The sequence below is a fragment of the Geotrypetes seraphini genome, chromosome 12 (genome assembly GCF_902459505.1).
Source record: "Geotrypetes seraphini chromosome 12, aGeoSer1.1, whole genome shotgun sequence".
Lineage (NCBI taxonomy): Eukaryota > Metazoa > Chordata > Amphibia > Gymnophiona > Dermophiidae > Geotrypetes > Geotrypetes seraphini.
The window spans coordinates 113930000-113936843 of NC_047095.1; positions in this window are offsets into that span (position 1 = coordinate 113930000).

Sequence of the window (6844 nt, forward strand, 5' to 3'; positions counted from 1 at the left end):
GCTTCAAGGGGCTGAAGGAGGAAATGAAACCTCATTTCCTGACAATACATCATTCAGAACCAGAGCAGGAAGCGATTTAACCAGTTCACCGTCATGGTGCTGGAAATAGCAGAGATGCCAGGGACGGGCCTGCCCAAACAGTGAGGTTTTACCGCCCCACAAAGCTAGAGTGAGATTTTTTTTTTTGTTTTCAAGCAGAGCATCCAGGGAATCAGTCTAGACCAGTGGTCTCAAACTCAAACCCTTTGCAGGGCCACATTTTGGATTTGTAGGTACTTGGAGGGCCGCAGAAAAAAATAGTTAATGTCTTATTAAAGAAATGACAATTTTGCATGAAGTAAAACTCTTTATAGTTTATGAATCTTCCCACCCCCTCCCCCCCGAAGGCCTGCGTGTTCCCCCTCTTTTTTGCAGCATCCTCCAACTCCTTCCCCCCTCCCCCCAGCCTCACGGTCTTAGTTTTAGCTAATTACTGCAGCCTGCAGAGAGGATCGCCGCAGCATGTTCCCTCTGCTGTGGTCCCTTCCCTCCTCTGACGTCAGGGGCATGATCGCAGCAGAGGGAATATGTTGCTGAGGACAGCGGCAGCCTGCAAGGATCGCTACAGCACCGGCACTCCTGGCGGGCCGCATGTGGCCCCCGGGGCCGTGAGTTTGAGACCACTGGTCTAGAAAGATTTAAGTGTTTTATTGCTATGCGAATGGAAAAAATAAAAATAAAAAAAAAGCAGCATAAATATTTGCCTTTCTTTGGTGCTCTGAAAGGATAAAGACGGAGTAGAGACGGTTTTCAAAGAATTTGCCCACAAAGAAATGAATAGTCACATGCTATTTTTCCCATTAGCCCGTGAGCCTCCCATTTGGAAACCAGTAAGGGTTCATGCGCTAACCACTCACTAAGCCCTAGATTCTGTAAACAATGCCTACATCGGCTGACGCCTACATAAATCGCACCATCTGCGTGTCAGTCGTGCTTAGAAGCCGTTAACAGAATTAAGCTACCGGCACCTAAGAAAAAAAAATCATAGGTGCCGGTAACTGGGTTTTAAAGGCCTACATTTCTGGTGCCCGAGTTTTACGGAGAATCGCGCATAGTGATGCCTAAGTTTATCTCCGCCCCCCCCTAACTGCGCCTATGTTGACTTTAAGCGCCATTAGACGCCATGCTGTAGGCACGATTCCGGCGTCTACTTTTTTAATTGGTTTTAAATGGCACGGTTAATTACTGCGCCAAGTACAGCAATTAAGTTACACGTCGGTTACAATGCAGTGATGCAAATGAGCTAGCCAATTGCAGTCAAACCTCAGTTTGCGAGTAGCGTGGTTTGCGAGTATTTCGCAAGACGAGGGCGTGCGTGCGCGTCACATGTAAGCATGCACAACGTCGATGACTTGCTCATCGACATGCATGCTTATACGTAACACGTATGTGGGACGGCGCTCAGCTACGTGGGCTCGGGGGTTCTCCAATGTGGAAGGCTGGCGGACGGCAGAGGCATCTCCCTGAAACGGTGCTGCCTGCAGCTGTACAGGGACCCCCGAGGGTTACCAGCGCCTGGCCACCTACAAATTGCAGAAAGGGTTGCGGCATCCGGGCATCATCCAGACAGGTACCCACCCCTGGGCCACCCCTCGTCACTTCCTCCCAATTCCTTATAGTGTCTTTTGGGTTGTGGAACGAATCGTCTGCATTGCCATTTTTTTTTTTAATGGGGAACTTTGCTTTGATATACGAGTGCTTTGGATTACGAACATGCTTCTGGAACAAATTATGCTCGTAAACCAAGGTACCACTGTAGTATAGTTAAGGTGACCATACATCCCGTTATTAGACCGACCATCCCGTTGTCCCAACCCACTGCTTCGGAACACCGAAATGTCTCGTTTTCAGGGACAGCGTCCCGAAGCTGTGCGCGGGGACAACGGACCGGCAAGCGCTTCCCCTCCCTGCCATGCTAAAGCCTACCTCCCTCCCTCCAGTGCTGATTCAAACCCACCACCCCCGTCCGTCGCAGCCGCTGCTTCTTGATGCCCAGAAGCCTTCTTCCCGACGTCAATTCTGACGTCGGAGAGGAGGTTCCGGGCGATTGGCAAACCCAATCGGTGTTTCTTCTTCTGTTTAGTGAATCAATGTCTTCCTACTTATGCAGGCCGTTTCCCCTCATGTGCATGGGCGGATCGGATCGGGTGGGATCAGGCACAAGGTTAGTGAATTGGGTCGGGGTCAGGGAACGATCGCAAACTGGTCGGGACACGATCGGTGCGTTTAGCGAATCCGGCCCTTGGAAACTAGAGTCTTCAAATGAATGTGACACATTCCTAAATGAGAGCTGACATTTCTGAAACAGACAAGAGTCAGGTTCAGGCATGAAAGGAAACAATGGGACACCGAACTGCCTCTTAAAAGCTTTCTGGGAGTTAAGCTTCTGTGTTCTTCCTCATAGCTGGATCTTAAATTTCACTCACATCCTTCCCGAGCTTCCTTCTGGGTTTGCCTCATTACATACAGGCGGTGTTGTTTAAAACACTAGGTCATAGTATTTAAGTAAATGCATATTTTGAGACTTCAGCAAAAGTATGAGAAACAAATTAAAATATTTCCTCAGGTGAAAGTAAAAAAAAAAGCAAGGCCCACATTCTAAAATCTGTGTCGTTAGGAAGGCGCTGGTAGGCGCTCTACTGGTGCCTAAGTTAATTGTTTTAATTGGCTATTAATGGCATGGTAATTGACTGCATTGTAAAAAGCCAATTAATAACAAAAGGAAAAAAAAAGTAGGTGTCACGCAACGCTTACAAAACACAGTGCTGGAATCACATCTACGCAGATGCCTAGCGGCGCCAATGTCCAAAGAGGTGTGGTTTGGGGCCTTAGGCACCCGAGCCAATCAGGGCTTTAGGCCCCTCCCAGTGCATCCCAGGGTGCTCCAGGAAGAAGGCCCGTCATTTTGATGAGGCGGACCTGCCAGCAGGAGGGAGCATCCCTCTTGCCGGTCTTCCAGCCGGCAGGGGAAGCCCCAAACAGCTGAGCAAAGGGGAAGCCCCGAAGCCAGTGGCTTTGGGAAGTCCTGATGGCTCAGTTGATCAGGGATTCCTCTGCCACATCAGTTCAGCTGGCAGTGAGAGCAGCAGCAAGCAGCGAGCTGAAAAAAGCTTTTAAAATTTTGACAGGAGGTATGAGGGGAGTAGATATGCCTAGCAATTGCTCTTATGAGCTCTTTTACCAGGATCGGCTGGTGACCTGCCTACCAGGAGCCAAGGTAGAGAATATGGTGAGCCGCATCGACAAGACCATCGATAGTGCGGAAGAGGTAGATACAGGGGTGGTGATCCACGTTGGGGCAAATGACGTGAGCAATAGGAACTACAGCAGGGAAACACTGAAAGACAAGGAAAGAAGCTGATGATCAGAACGCCGAGGGTAGCGTTCTCGGAGATCTTGCCGGTACCCAGGGCTCACTGGAAGAGGCAGACGGAAATGCAAGCAGTCAACGCATGGATGAGACACTGGTGTGAGGAAGAAGGATTCCACTTCATGTGCAACTAGGTGACGTTCTGGGGGAAGAGCAAGCTATACAGGAAGGATGGACTCCACCTCAGCGGAGATGGAACGAGGCTACTTGCAAGCAACATCAAGCGAGAAATTGAGAAGTTTTTAAACTAAGAAGAAGGGGAAAGCCGACAGTCGACCAAGAGTCAATGGTTCTGGAAATGGTATGCCCAGAGGATACCGTGCAAGAAGATTGAAGGGAAGACTCACCGGATCATAGGCAAGATAGAAATCCCGATGGATCAAAAGAGATGGACACAAGGGAGGCAGAAGGGGGAAGGAAATGTAAGAAAGTAACAGGCCACAAACTTAAGTGTATGTACACAAATGCAAGAAGCCTAAGGAATAAAATGGGAGAATTGGAAGCTATAGCACAAAAAGATAACCTAGGCATTATCGGCATCACGGAAACATGATGGAATGAGGACAACGTCTGAGACACTGTGCTACTGGGATACAAGCTATACTGCAGAGACAGAGTAGGACAAAAAGGTGGGGTTATTGCCCTTTACATAAAAGAGGGAATTGAGTCTACCAGGGAGAACATGCCAGAAATGAACATTAAGGTAGAGTCTCTATGGGCCAAAATACCGGGAAATGGAACGGATACAAAGATCGGCATGTACTTCCAGGGCAGTCCGAAGAGACTGATGGAGAAATGACAGACAAGATTAAACACCAATGCAAGGGAGGCAGCACAGTTATCATGGGCGACTTCAATTATCTGGGGATTGGAACCTAGGCAACTCCTGCTGCAGTAGGGAGACCAAGTTCCTGGATGCTGAAGGTGATTGCTTCCTGGAACAACTTGTCAAGGAAAATAAGAGAGAAAATGCAATTCTAGACTTAATTCTAAATGGAGTACGAGGACCGGCACAAGGTATAGAAGTAGAGGGGATGCTGGGAAACAGTGATCACAACATGATCTACTTCAACCAGAATGACTGCCACAGCAATGAACTTCCGAAAAGAGAACTACGAATGGATGAGAGTCATGGTGAGGAAGATTAGGAAGAGGATAAGCACTGTAAATACTCTAGAGCAAGCATGGTCCCTTTTGTGACAAACCAAGCACACGTGCTAGTTTTGCACCTAAAACTACTAAAAGGATCCTGTGCAGAAGAGCTGACCAGATCAGTTCTAGTGACCAACTTGAGGCTGACCTCCCTTGTCCATATTATAACAGCAGTGGTGATCTGGATCAGGGGCAGGCAGACTCACTGCATTGGCATCCTGCCAATACATCCGCTAGGGCAGCTAAAGACAAGGTAGCTGTGCCTAGGAAACCAAGGCAAAGCAGACAGGGAAAGCCTTCAATAGCCCATCCCCCTCTACAGGCTGAAGAGGTGTGGCTTTGAGCTGGTTAAAGGCAGACTGAAGCAAGCAAGGCAGACTGAAGCAAGGGGAGGAGAGAGTGACGAGGCTGAAACACTCCAGCAGCACAGAGCAAGGCAGGAGCCTTGGGAAGAGGAAGCAGACTCTGAGGTCCCTGATTGGCCTATGCAAGAAGTGGAAGAAAGTCTCTCCACTTCTCACTTCCAGATTCCAGAGTTTGTAGAGAGAATGGAAATTCAGGAAGCTGGCCCTATCTCAGAGAGCCAGGCAGAGCTAATGGACATTAACTAAAAACAGTGAGTAGCTGAGAGGCAACTGGTGATTTTTTTTTTCTTAGCAAGAAATGCTTTATGTTTTTGCTTCTTGCTTTTGAGTTAAACATCATTTTGGCTGGGAAGTTTTACTTACCTGAGAGTTAGTAGCCTGCTACCTTTATGTGGAGTTTGGGCTAAAGAACATTGGAACTGTGTGAATGTTTTGTAAGCTGAAAATCTTACTGTGTGTGCCATTGCTGGGAGTGCAATCACAGTATCTCTCTCAGCTGTGCTGCCTTCCAAGAAGTAGCTAAAACACTGGTGAGCCTTATGCAAAGCAGACCTTCTGTTTGCTGTCTCAGAAAGTACCGTATTTTTCGCTCCATAAGACGCATTTTTTTCCCACCCAAAAGTGGGTAGAAATCTCAGTGCATCTTATGTAGCAAAGGTATAAAAAATATACCCCCTTTACCATTTAAAAACACCCCGCCCGCTGTGCCGCCACACACCAACTGCACCTTTGTTAAACACCCCTCCTGCATGCCCACCACCGCTGCACCTTTTTGAAAAGTTATACAGAGTAGTGAGGACACAGAAAGATTGCAAAGACCTACAAGAAGACATAAACATGCTCGAGGAATGGGCCGCAAAATGACAAATGAGGTTCAACTTGGATAAGTGCAAGGTGATGCATGTTGGTAACAAAAATCATATGCAGGAATACAGGATGTCTGGTGCTGTACTCAGAGAGAGCCCCCAGGAAAGAGACTTAGGAGTACTTGTAGACAAATCAATGAAACCGTCTGCGCAATGTGCGAAGGCGGCGAAAAGGGCGAACAGAATGCTAGGAATGATTAAGAAGGGGATCACAAACAGATCTGAGAAGGTTATCATGCCGCTGTACCGGGCCATGGTGCACCCCAGTCTGGAATACCGCGTCTAACACTAGTCACCGTACATGAAAAAGGGTCCAGAGAAGTGTGACAAAAATGGTTACGGGACTGGTGGAGTTGCCGTACAATGAGAGGCTAGAGAAACTGGGCCTCTTCTCCCTTGAAAAGAGGAAACTGAGAGGGGACATGATCGAAACATTCAAGATATTGCAGGGAATTGACTTAGTAGAGAAAGAAAAATTGTTCACCCTCTCCAAGGTGAAGAGAACGAGAGGGCACTTTCTAAAGTTAAAAGGGGATAGATTCCCCTCCATCACAGAACTAGAAATAAACGCCTCCAAATACCCTATACAACCTACCCTAAAACTCCTAGGAGTAACAATAGACAGATGCTGCACAATTCAGGCCCAAATCAACAAGACCACACAGAAAGCATTTCTAACCATACGCAATTTAAGAAAAATCAGAAAATTCTTCGACAAAGAGCAATATAGGCTAGTAGTCCAATCCCTAGTACTAGGTCTATTGGACTACTGCAACATACTCTATCTGCCTTGCCCTGCAACAATGATAAAACAACTACAGACAATCCAAAACACTGCACTCAGATTAATCTACTCACTGAGAAAATTTGACCACGTCACCGCGGCCTACCTGGACTCACACTGGTTGCCAATGCAAGCACGAATTCAATTCAAACTATACTGTCTATTATTCAAAGCAATAAATGGCACAGCCCCCAATTACCTAAACAACCGCCTGTACCAAAATGCCACCACTAGGCAAAGAAGAACTAAGACCCCTTTTACCTACCCC